At 47.8% G+C, this 13,383-nt stretch overlaps 1 long non-coding RNA gene across 1 annotated transcript in view; it reads right to left on the bottom strand.

Moving 5' to 3' along the window:
* The window catches only part of LOC104663013, a 54,651-nt gene that overhangs the window by 22,591 nt on the left and 18,677 nt on the right, over positions 1-13,383 (bottom strand). Inside the window, exon 2 of the long non-coding RNA XR_748081.1 lies at positions 12,059-12,265. This is a non-coding gene — a long non-coding RNA (uncharacterized LOC104663013). The remainder of the gene's footprint in view (positions 1-12,058; positions 12,266-13,383) is intronic.

Below are 13,383 nucleotides of genomic sequence, written 5' to 3' on the forward strand. Positions count from 1 at the left end.
AAAACCCTGGTGAGTCAGTGCCCAGTGGACCCTGTGATGTGCGGCCCAGATCCCCCTTTGGGAAAGGAAAGTTGATTGCTCCAGATGCTGGAGGGGTTGTCAGCTGGAGAGGTCTCAGCTGTCAACTCTCTTGGGGGATTGTCATGGCTGAAGATAACTGCCTCCCCCAAGATCATGCCTCCTTTCAAGCGCAGTCGGTAACCCCGATGCATGGAGGAAGGTCAGGCTCCCACGCCTCAACTGGAATAAGTGAAGGGCCCGCCCAGCTCCAGAGCTCCCTGGTGCCTGGCTGAGGCCTTCATGGGGCCTGAATTGTAGTCCAGTTTCCTTCCCTTCCTTTCCCCTCCCTTCCTCAGGCGCTGATCCTAAAGGCACTCCCTAGTAAACATCCTGCTCTCTAATCTCCATCCAAGTCGGCTTCCCAGGGAACCACCTGCGCCATTGTAATATAGGCAGGAGTTCCCTGGACTCCAGGATTTAACCAGGTAGAACAGAAAAGAATTCTAAACCGATTTACAGCATCTATTCCTGCTGCCCCCCTCCCCACTCCATCTTCTTGTGGAAATAAAATTACCCTTCATGGTCTGGCTGCATGGCCCACCTTCTCCCCAAAACTCCCCTGAACCCCGAAGCAGCGGCGTCCCTCCCTGTCCTAAATTCCCATAGCGTTTTGTGTGTCCCCTTTTCAGGAAGCATCATCTGCTGGTATTTTCTCATTTCTGCATTTTCAGTGTCGGCCACTGAGTTCTTGAGTCCATAAGACACCTTCTCAGAGCCAGTTTTCTGACCTATAAAATGGGAGCAATGATACTCCCGGGGGTTTAATGAGCAACCAGATAATCTCCTACCCCAGTGCCTGCCCCACAGGAAAAGCTCGCTGGGCTAATTCCCTCTCTCCTTCTTCCCGAAGGGACCACTCTCCTCAGCCACAATGGGGGTTTTTCCCTCTTTCTGCTCTTTGGGGAGGAGAGGGGCAGTAGGAACCCCCCTGAGGACATTTCTGCCTCGTGGGTGTCTGCCTTCTCCACAAGATGCTCTCCATGGGGGACTGCTTACTTGCAAAGAAAAGTGGCATCATTTAGGCTTTGAAGAGACAAAGGACTCACACAGGTACTCCTAAGTGGTCCAACTGCAGTTAGCTTGTCCTAGAACATCTAAAACTCCATCTATTTTTAGGACCAGAGTTAATTTTCTGGCTTGGTATGAGCTGCCAGGATGGGGGAGGTAGTTGAAAGGAGATGGTGTTTCACTCCTAGGTCTTTACCCAAAGGAACTGAAAACAGGGACTAGGGCAGGTGCTTGTGTATCCATGTTCATTGCAGCACTATTCACAATAGCCAAGAGGTAGAAGCAACCCCAGTGTATCAACAGATGAATGGATGAAATGTGCCACACACATACAACGAAATATGCTTCAGCCTTAAAAAGAAATAAAGTTCTGGCTGGGCGTGGTGGCTCACGCCTGTAATCCCAGCACTTGAGGGGGGCCTGTAATCCCAGCACTTGGGGGGAAGAGGTGGGCAAATCACATAAGGCCAGGAGTTTGAGACCAGCCTGGCCAACATGGCGAAACCCCATCTCTACTGAAAATACAAAAATTGCCGGGCGCGGTGGCTCAAGCCTGTAATCCCAGCACTTTGGGAGGCCGAGACGGGCGGATCACGAGGTCAGGAGATCGAGACCACCCTGGCTAACACGGTGAAACCCCGTCTCTACTAAAAATACAAAAACTAGCCGGGCGAGGTGGCGGCGCCTGTAGTCCCAGCTACTTGGGAGGCTGAGGCAGGAGAATGGCGTGAACCCGGGAGGCAGAGCTTGCAGTGAGCTGAGATCCGGCCACTGCACTCCAGTCTGGGCGACAGAGCGAGACTCTGCCTCAAAAAAAAAAAAAAAAAAAGAAAAGAAAATACAAAAATTAGCCAGCTATGGTGGTGGGCACCTACGTAATCCCAGCTACTCAGGAGGCTGAGGCACAAGAATTGCTTGAACCCAGGAGGTGGAGGTTGCAGTGAGCCAAGATCGTGCCACTGCACTCCAGCCTGGGCGACAGAGCAAGACTCCATCTCAAAAAAAAGGAAAAGGAAATGAAGTTCTGACACGTGCTACAATGTGGATGAACCTTGAAAACATTATGTTCAGTGACATAAACTGAGACACAAAAGGACAACTATTACATGATTCTACTCATATGAAATATCTAGAATACTGAAAGTCAAGATAGAAAGTAGACTGGCAGCTACTAGGGCTTGGGAGGGGAGTGAGAATAAGGGGTTATTGCTCAATGTGTGCAGAGTTTCTGTTGGGGGCTATGTCAGCTAGACATGGTGGAACTAGATGGGTGGGGACGGCTGCATACTAAATGTGAATGTATTTCATGCCACTGAAGTGTGCACTTAAAAATAGCTAAAATAGCAAACTTTATGTTATATACATATTTTAGCACAATATTAAAAATTATTGTAATATCTCGGAAACCATTACACTATAAGTGGGTGAATTGTATGATATGTGAATGATATCTCAATAAAATAGTTTATAAAAATAGATTACTATTCTGGGTCAAATTCAAAGAGCTGTGTAAATCTGAAGACCAAAAAAAAATAAAGAAGAAGAAGAAAAAGAAACAAAACCCCATAACTGGACAAGCAGAGTGACATTATTTTCAGCCGCGGTCTCCCTCCAGACTTCCTTCTTCCTGGCACCCAGAGCCATTTTAGGGCCACGCAGTCTCCAGCAGAGTTTCTTGGAATTTGTTGCAGGCAAATGCAATCTCCCAGGACCTCAGTCATTTCATCTGGCAGCTAAAGACCCCCCAGGGTAGGGCAGGCCTTGAACGGATGCTAATGGTGTTCCTTCATTTCTCTGTACCTTTGGAGCTGGTCCCGGGTATGGGGTAGTGGGAATAGGGAGCTCAAGAAGTAAAGAAGCGCTGTCTTCCATCAGGACTCACAGCTGACCAGGTTGGCTGCAGAGCACGAAGACGCAAGAGGCCACATGTTTTATGCATCCATATTTCCTCCCTTGACTCCCCACTGTGGTCGCTAGTCCCTACCACCACCACACACATAGCCTTGGACCCCAGGCCCTGGGACACAAGTGTGCATGGAGTGTGGTCAATCTAACATGATAATTAATTAGGCAACTCACTTTGCATCATAGAGGAGTCAAGGACTCAGAGGCCTACAAGGGGCAGATTTGAAACCCGGGTGAAGGAAGCCAGTCCCAGCACGCCAGGCAGAGAAGACAGCAAATGGGGTTAGCTGTTGCCACGAAGCTCCAGCCATTTGCTGCCATGTGGGAAAGTGGCCTTGTGTTGCCAGTGCTCTTGGATTTTTAAAGAGGAGCCAAAACAATGTTTTTTAGGTGAAATCTCTTAGTGTTAATTTCATTGCTGGCAATGATTTCAGTTTTTTTTAAAAAAGGAAATTAAAGCCAGTTTCTAGGCCTAACAACATATTATTGGTAATATATCTGCAAACCCGATATGACTTGTGACCTGCTGGTTTTTAACATCTGTTTAAACATAATCAGGCTGGGTGCAGTGGCTCACGCCTGTAATCCCAGTACCTTGGGAGGCCAAGGCAGGTGAATCACATGAGGCCAGGAGTTTGAGAGCAGCCTGGCTGACATGGTGAAATCCTGTCTCTACTAAAAATACAAAAATTAGCAAAGGGTGGTGGCGGGTGCCTGTAATCACAGCTACTCAGGAGGCTGAGGTGGGAGAATTGTTTGAACTCGGGAGGCAAAGTTGTAGTGAGCTGAGATCGCGCCACTGCACCACTCCAGTCTGGGCAACAGAGTGAGACTCTGCCTCAAAAAACAAACAAACAAACAAACAAACATAAACATAATCATTGTGATCAAGAACTGGTGCTGAGCTGATAGTGAGGAAGCTGATCCTGTCCTTGAACATGGGCCAAAGGAGAGCCTGGCACTCTCAGAGGCTGCCTGCTTTAATTTGCTACAGACGGATAAAAATTGTGCTGCAATTTATTTTAATTTCATGGGATTTTTAAACAATCTTATTTCCATTTGATGTTGATCATCCTAACGATGATTATGATGAGGATAGTCAAAGAACTCACTGGTTTGGTTGAAGAGCACATGGGGTTCTCGGGGGAGCAGCAAGTACCGGGGCAGAGCGTGTGCTCCTTTAGGACTCACACCCAGGACCACAGGTCCTCCTGCCTATGCCCAGCATGTGTCTCAGGGTCAGGTCAGAGGCTTCAGTGTCAGATAGATTTGGTCTGTGCCACAGTTTCCTGAGCTGCGACATGGGAACACTAATACCTCACAGTGTCCTTGGGAGTTAAATGAGACACCTACAGGCCGGATGCGGTGGCTCACACCTGTAATCTCAGCACTTTGGGAGGCCGAGGCTGGTAGATCACTGAGATCAGGAGTTCAAGACCGGCCTGGCCAACATGGTGAAATCCTGTCTCTACTAAAAATACAAAAATTAGTCAGGCACGGCGGCAGGCACCTATAATCCCAGCTGCTTGGGGGGCTGAGGCATGAGAATACTTGAACCTGGGAGGCAGAGGTTGCAGTGAGCTGAGATCGCACCCCTGCACTCCAGCCTCGGCAACAGGGAGAGACTACGTCTCAAAAAAAAATTTTATATAAATGAGACACCTACAGGTTCCAGGTCTGTAAAATATCAGGCCACTTCCCAACAAATGCTGAACCTGTCCCACCCCCTACACATCTTGAGCATACCTTGTCCTTGCTTACCAGGTCCAGTTTAAAAAAAATTACCTAGATCAGAGATAGACTCGTGGCCCTTGCCAAACCTTATCTCTTGCACTCGCGCGCTCTCTCTCTCTCTCTCTCTCTCTCTCTCTATATATATATATATATATTTTTTTTTTTTTTTTTTTTTTTTTTTTCTGAGGCAGGGTCTCGCTCTGTCACCCAGACTGGAGTGCAGTGGCCTGATCGTGGCTCACTGCAGCCTCAACCTCCTGGGCTCAAGTGATTCTCCTGCCTCAGCCTCCTGAGTAGCGGGGCTACAGGCACATGCCACCATGCTCAGCTAATTTTTTTAAAAAAATTTTGTGGAGGCAGGGTCTCGCTATGTTTTCCAGGGTGTTCTTGAACTCCTGGGCTCAAGTGATCCTCCTGCCTCAGCCTCCCAAAATGCTGGGATTACAGGCACAAGCCACTGCGCCTGGCCAGCTCCATTTTTAATAGTTGACTCTCTTCTTCTTGACAGATTCTTTTTTTAGGTAACTTTTATAAAGTTCCAAAATAATAACAGCTATTGGCATCCATCCTTTCTCTTTTAAAAAGGTGGGCAGGGGTGTAGGTCGGGGACCAACACAAACAGGTATGGACAGGTGGGCAGAGAGGGAGGGTTTGGCCAAGTCCGGTGAAGGCTGAGGGGGACGTCCAGCGCCCAAGGAGTGAAGCTAGCATCTTGGCCTTGAAACACTAGCTGGTCAGTTCTTTCCCCAGGGAGGCCCCTTTGCTCTTGGGTACCTCTGTCTGCTGAGGGTAAGGAAAGGAAGAAAAGTGATGTGTATTGAGCACATTTGCTTCTCCTTTTCACTCTCCACATCACGTAATGGTCACAGAATCCTATTCATCCTCCTGAAGGACGCTTCTCATCAACCCCACATTCAGCACTCCACTGGGGACCTCATCACTATTTGCCTTCAAATCTCCAACTGCTCCCCACTCCTCCAGACCACCTTCTGGGGACCTGGGGCTGGGGCCAGGGGAGGCTCCACTTGTCTTTCCCAAGCTGAGAGTGGGGATGTAGACACTCAGTGGCTCTCAAGGGAAAAATGATTCCTTAGCCCCAGTCCCTCTGCAGCCTCAGGGCCCACCCCCACCACACACCCAGCACCAAAGCCACATTGCATTTATCATCATTTCCTGAATAGGCCAGGCCCAGGCACAACTTGGTGCCATTATTCACAGTATTGCCTCTGTGCCTGGCTTTTTGTTTTTTTTTTTTTTTTTACCACCAGCCTTTAAGGTATTATAACTGCATTTCTGCAAACAAGGTGCAATGAAAGTTGGGTCCCTATTACTAGGGTTCAAGACAAATTTCATGATGACACAAGGCATGTGTTAAGGAATATGCTTGACTAAGGGAAGGGCAAACTTACCAAGCCAGGGCCTGCAAAATAAATGAAGGCAGAGGTCCCTGAACCCATCCATCTTCCCACAGCTGCTGGACCACATTGTGGGTCTATTTAGCAATGGAGGCCCCCACTGCACCTGTCATACTTTTTTCACATCCTATAAGTAAAAAACAAACTCAACAAGGCAGTCTGGTACAATGCAGTCTGGATTTGCCAGCTGTTTATAGAAGTTTTCTGAAAGTGCCAACTGCCTGACCCTTGGAGCCCACAGGACAGAAGAGACCTTCTTGTCAGGGAAAGAACTGCTAAGGCCATGGGCTAGGTTCAGATGCAGCTTCTCCAATAGAGAGGAGATAGGAATCTCCCATCCAGCCCAAGCAACCTAGGGAAAGCCCCTGGGGTCACTTTAGACAATTCTACTCCTTCTACCAAGTAAGCAAACTGAGGCTCAGAGCTTAAAGCAGGTGGGAAAGATCACATACCTTGGAGGTGGTAGAGTCCAGATTGCAGATCAGGCTCTTCCTGCCATGCCGTATGTCACAATCACCCTCATTATCCAATCCAGGGTCCTCTGCAGCTGTGTGCAGGCCTCATTCTCTCATGGAGTGGCCCCACAGAGTCAGCCCACCCATAGGCCTCTCATGTTTATGGGAGGTGAGGGTCCTGCCCTCCTGGGTTCTCCAGGATGACTGGAACCAAGAAGAAGTCTTGAGGATACAACAATACAAGTTCAATTGTGCTGCCTTATCACCCAAGATTTCTAGATGGCAGGGTCACTTTTTCTAAGTTTGGTTGCCCAATTTTTAGTGCCTCCCAAAAAAAAACCTGTGCATGCTCAAGTAAGTACAGATATTATTAACATCTCATCTCCCTTTCCCAACACAGCAGAAACAGGGGCTCAACACAGATAATAGTGAAGTCCTGTAGTGGGGCGTGTGTGTGTGTGTGTGTGTGTGTGTTTGTATGTATCCCTGTGTGGGGCTCTGGGTTGAAAAGCCTGGCAGGAGAGTTTAATAAACTGTCCTTACCTTTCACAGGATTTTGTGCAGTTTTGTGATAGCCAACCCATATGGGTCAAAGACTGCCATAAACTGTGGACCTCTAATAGATAGCAGATAGAATACATAACAGTTTATACCCTAGACTTGCTATGATGTCAAAGTTTCAGATAATTTAATATAGAGGAATTCCAAAAGTAGTTTAAACACACACACACCATCATAAAATGGTGTTAAACCTGTCCTTCCCTGGCCCAGGTCAGGATGTTTCAAGATGTATTTATATCCCTCACCTCTCCTCCTCCCAAGTCCTGGGCAGTCTTTTACTGGCCCATTTGGTCATGGTACTAGCCTTGACCCTGATCAGAATTATTTAAAACAATGCTCCTAGCCTTGCCCCTTAGGATTCATGTGTCCACTGATTAGCCTCCATATGGAAGACACTCCTTGGTTTCTGTTGTTTGCTGGAATTATTTTGCTGTGTCTGAGAAGTTGTTGAAGGGACAGCTTCATGCATCTACAGGCTCTATCTCCTCTACACAGCTGTGGCAATGTCAGCCCTCAAGATAAATGCAGTGAACACTGTGGGAGAAATCTCCGGTTGGAGACAAGATGCTGTGATATGAGGATGACATTCCAAATAGTGCTGCAGGCATTTGGAGATCCAGCCCAAGAAATTCCAGAGGGCATGCAAATTGCTGCCAGCTACAGTAGATGCTGGGACATGTGGACGGATGATCTGAGGGTGGATGATTCCGGAGTCATTTCGGGAATGCACAATGACCCTCTCAGAAAGCAGTTGGCCAGAGGAAGGCCCAATGAGGATCCAAGAGTGATCTTGTGGTCCTCAACCTTACTGCCTTAGTAATGGGTGGAAAACAATCTAAATATAAAGGCATTTCTTTTTCTCCACTGTGATTGTCTTGCTCAACTTGCAAGTCCAGGGACAAGGCCTACTGTCTGGGATGTCAGAGAGCTGAGATTCCATTCTTTAATCATCCTTATTTTTAGTCATGGGGACAAGGGATGTGAATTACTATGGTATCATCTCCTTGGGCTAAAATGCATCAGCTACTAATAATCTTCATGGAAACATTAGGTCTGATTTTTTTTTTTTCTTCCATAACCTCTGTTGTTGGGGGCATAGGTATTCTCCAAAAACTACTGTTAAATAATCCAGATTTGCTAACCCATCTATAATCTTGTTCTGATTCCCTCTTTAGCTTCATCTTCTCCGTCATCATCATTACTCCTCAGATCACTTAAGTCCCCCTACTTGCACACCTACTACCTAGAGAATGCTGTTTTTAAAAGTCATCTTTCCTTTAATAGATAACTGCACAGAACAGCAAGGAGGCACTCAGGGAGGTGGGGCGTTATGCTCGTCATGGAATTTGGAGAGCAGGCTTGCGTTTGGGAATTCAGCAGTCAGCAAAGGTGCCAGTCCTTTTTTTGAAGACCTGTCAGTCCTCAGTTGAATATCAGAGTACACTCCTGACCTGCTGCAGTTTGCATTCAGTGATTTTGATCTTTCCAGCAGGTTGTGTTGCTATGGCGAGCTTCCCATTGGCTCAACGAGCCTCATTTGGAATCAGATGGGTAATTATGTCTTTTCTGGCTTCCCACCCTATTCTAATTAGCGTACTTTACCTAACCTGAGCCAGCAGCAACTGTCTCAAACTCTCTGCATCCCTTTTTACTTAATCTAAGAAGCTTGCTTGACTAGACAGTAAATATCAATGGCTAAAAGACTCAGAATTCCTCCTCCCCCTCTCTGTCCTCTCCCATCTTTCTTCTTCCTTGTCAACTTATGTGATAACAGTACCTTGATTTATTTATTTATTTATTTTTTTTTTGAGATGGAGTTTCTCTCTTGTTGCCCATGCTGGAGTGCAATGGCATGATCTTGGCTCACCAAAACCTCCGCCTCCCAGGTTCAAGCGATTCTCTCACCTCAGCCTCTCGAGTAGCTGGGATTACAGGCATGAGCCACCACGCCTGGCTAATTTTGTATTTTTAGTAGAGATGGGGTTTCTCCATGTTAGTCAGGCTGGTCTCCAACTCCTGACCTCAGGTGATCCGCCCACCTCAGCCTCCCAAAAGTGCTGGGACTACAGGCGTGAACCACCATGCCTGGCCAATACCTCGATTTTTAATCTTCCTTTTTATCTTTCCAGTTAGTGTCACACCTTTGAGTTCATCTGGGATAGGAGGGGAGAGAGGATAGGTTGGAGGGCTAGTCTGAGTGCCCTCAAGATGAGAGCATTTCCGAGGCAGGGTCACCTGCTTAGACAGTTGCCCTGACCCCTTTCCCATGTGGGAAGAGAGGACAGAGCCCAGGCAAATCTTCCTTGCAGTGGAAATGACCGAGGTCTGGCTCTTAGGATGAGTAGCTTTGATGAAGGTCACTCGGAAACTATTTGGCAGGTATGAGCTCAAAACCTTGCTTGCTCTCATCCTACACATCCCCATGAGTTCAACTCTTCTCAGAAAGTTTTAGTCCCAGAACCTTCACTTGAAATGAAATTCAAGCAGAATTGCACTGGAGCAGATAGCAGCTGAGTGGCTGAGAGTCAGGGATATGGGGGTGCCGGGAATAGGCTTCCCATCAGTCACCCCTTTCCCCACCCTCTGTCCCTGCAGTACCCCCAGCAAACATCCCAAGAACCACTGCCCCCCAGACCACACAGCCTCCTTTAGCCAAAGGGCATTGTAAGCTGAGCCTTCCCTATCCCCCATTCCTCCTTTCTCCAACCAGAGAGGACAGATGCTCCCAAGTAAATGAGCTGAAATTCAAGTCAGAGACATTCCTAGGGGCTGTTTACTTGGTGTTCCATGCCTAATGGGTTCGGATGTGCCCTCTGGCTGAATCATGCCTCTGACGGTCCAGCAGACGCTGCCAAGAAGCAGGGTTGGCGTTGGGCAGCAGGGTCACCACCACAGACATGTGGCATCTGATACCTCCCCACCTGCTTGACCCTTCCAGCATCTCTCCCTTCGACAGACAGATTCCTGGCTCCATTGTTTGGGGTTTCCTCATGCCTTCTCATCCTTTCTGTACTGCATCTGCACTGAGTCTGAGATCAGGGAAGCATCTCAAATTACAGAGCAGGGATTTGGGAGAGAAGAGAAGATACTGAAATGTTAATACCCAAGAAAGTCCTGCTTTTTAAAAAATATATTGGGTAGTACTCAGCAAGCATCCAGTGGAGCAGGTAGTAGACTCCATATCCCTTTGTCCTTAATCTAAGAGGCTTGCTTGACTAGGCAATCTACATCTTGACATCTCCTGGGAGCAGTGGTAGTGTGCCGGACCTAGAGTCAGGAGCCCAGTTCTGCTTCCAGCTCAGCAGTGAACAGTTCCAGTGACCCTCAGCAAATGTCTTGACTCTTTAAACTTGGCCTATATTGTTAATAAAATAAAACTTGGCCTATATTGTTAATAAAATAAAATAAACAAGGCCTCTTCTAAGCTCTATCTTTGTGTTTAACAGGCCACTGATAGTTACTCCCTGGCAGTAAGTCCACAGCCCCCTTCAGATCAAAGGAGTCCAGGAGGCTCTTTCAATGAAGTTGTTCTGGAAAGTGTCCTGCATGTTGAATGAAATCAGCCTTGTAACCCTGCTCAGGCCAAACGCAACCGTACACTGGACCAAGGGAAGCCAGCCACCAGTCAGGTGACCCGTACGTAGTTACTCTATCCAAAGAGGGCCCTCCTTATTGATGGTGACCAGACCTGAGATTCTCCCATGCCAGGAGGATGATTGAAGTTCTTATAGAGAACATGCTGGAGCAACCCAGGAAGAAAGGGTAATCTGAACAAGGACTGTCATTGCTCCACTTCTTCAGGGCACCCCCATAGGCCAGTTCCGGGAGCACTGCGACCCAGCACTCAGTTTCCCATGTGGCCTTACGGTCAACACCCATCACCAGAGGAAAGTCAAGCCCATCTTGCCCTGGCAACCTAGTATCACCTAGAGGCGATGATTCCATTCTATTTTGCAAGGAGGTCCTGATGTGTAAGAGGTAAGTCCTGGGTCTTAAATCAACTGGGATTGCAAATCGGGTGTTGGGCATTACTCCTTGTTTCTAATCTTACACATAAGATTAGCTCCACATGGGTCAATGGAGCAAACACTTCTTCAAAATCAGGAGCCTGAGTAGTTTATTACTAATAAGGTGACCTTGTAAAAGATGTGTGACCTTGTAAAAGATGCTTGACCTCTGTCTTAGTTTCCTCCTCATCTGATAGGGACAATGTTGTTCAATCTACCTACCTCCTAGGGCTGCTGTAGAAAGAAATCAAATGGAATCATGTACATGAACATACTCAGTCATACAATGGACTAGATAAATAATTTTCCTTAAAACCCAGACAGTGAGGGGCATGAGACAGGACAGCATGGAACTAACAGCACTGGCTCTGGAATCAGACTTGACTGGGTTCAGATCATGGCTCTGCCGATTCCTACAAGAGTGACCTTGGACAAATTACTTAGCCTTTGTAGGCCTCAGTTTTCTCATCTGTAAAATAGCAATAATATAGCACTTACTTTATAGGGTTGTTAATTAAGTTAATGTATGTCGGCCGGGCGCGGTGGCTCAAGCCTGTAATCCCAGCACTTTGGGAGGCCGAGGCGGGCGGATCACGAGGTCAGGAGATCGAGACCATCCTGCCTAACACAGTGAAACCCCGTCTCTACTAAAAAATACAAAAAAACTAGCCGGGCAAGGTGGCGGGCGCCTGTAGTCCCAGCTACTCGGGAGGCTGAGGCAGGAGAATGGCGTAAACCCGGGAGGCGGAGCTTGCAGTGAGCCGAGATCCAGCCACCGCACTCCAGCCTGGGCGACAGAGCGAGACTCCGTCTCAAAAAAAAATAAAAATAAAAAGTTAATGTATGTCAAGAGAAGTGCCTAGCATATAGTAAATGCTCCCAAATGTCTATTATTATAAAGAATGCCACATACCTCTGGCCAGAAGCACATTTTCTGGGCTCCCACAGCCCTCCTGTGCCCATAGAAGGGAAGCGCTTGCTGTGGACCTTGGCATTCTTGAAGGGATGCCTGATGGGTCCTCCTCCTCCAACAGAGGTGATTCCTGGCCTCCTATTCCAGCACAGTTGACTGTGAGAGCACGTGCAACTTCCGCCTTCCCAAGCGCTTCCGTTTCCTGCCCTAGAAAAGAAAGGCATTCCTAATGACCTGTCCCACAAATGGTCACTTGGATTACCTCATTTGTGGTATCCTGGACAAAACCCCTACTCCATGATTTCCTGGATGTACACCCTACTGCAGAGGGGCGTATGAGCCCACACACACCACCAAATCAGCAAGAGAAGTCGAGGAAACAACCCTGGGCCTAACGAGCTCCCTCAGGAAGGCATGGAGAATTATTTTTGCTTTAAATATCTCTAAAGAAGGTTTAGAGAAGAGACTCTCCAGCTTTTCCTTTGCCTTTACGTTTTCTGGTTGGGAACACAGAAATTTCCTATCTTGAGTCCAGGATGAAGTGGACATTTTTTAAGGGAGTTTTATTTCCAGAACACAGTCTGTTCTTCTCAGCAAAGCCCTTAATTGGAAACAGTTGTCACTGACCCCATTGGCGTGCCCCGGGGTTGGGGAGGGCATGCACCCAGCCTGCCGTGACTTTGCTCTGCCATTTCCAAGGAGGCAGCCTGAAGAACTGAGCCCCATATGCTGGGGGCCTCGCTGGACTGACCAGTCTGCTTGGTAAAGGGCTGGGACAGAGGGTGGTTTCAGTCATGCACACTCGGTTTTCTGCAGTGGTTCTAATTCAGGCTGTCCAGAGAGGATCACCTGGATGACTCCTAGAAAGGTCCCCTTTGGAGCAGGAGAACAGGAGAGGAAGAGGGTGGCCATTGCACTTAGAGTGACTCTTCTGTGTTGGGTTAGCTGCTGGCTGGATTTCTGCCCTTGGCTGCAGCCTCTTGAAGATGACACATTCATACCCAGCCAGAATGACAGCTTTGGCTGCAGGTTTGGATTTCCTAACACCCAGATGTGAGCCGTGAGTGGCACACAGCAGTGACCCATTCCTAATATTTGCTCAGATGACACAAAAGTCTTTGTCCTTGAAGCCAGTCGCAAGCCAAACCTCGGACTCTGTCACCCTGGCTTCCACAGATGCTTGCTTCATAAGTCCTAAGGTAAGAAATAGCACAGCTCCATCCTCCAGCCTTACCACGAACGGATGCCAATGTGCAAGCTCAGGAAGCTTCTGCATTAGGAAGAGGCTGCCGGAGCACTTGCAGTGAGTGACCCGGATCATGCAG

The sequence above is a fragment of the Rhinopithecus roxellana genome, chromosome 17, assembly GCF_007565055.1.
Source record: "Rhinopithecus roxellana isolate Shanxi Qingling chromosome 17, ASM756505v1, whole genome shotgun sequence".
NCBI lineage: Eukaryota > Metazoa > Chordata > Mammalia > Primates > Cercopithecidae > Rhinopithecus > Rhinopithecus roxellana.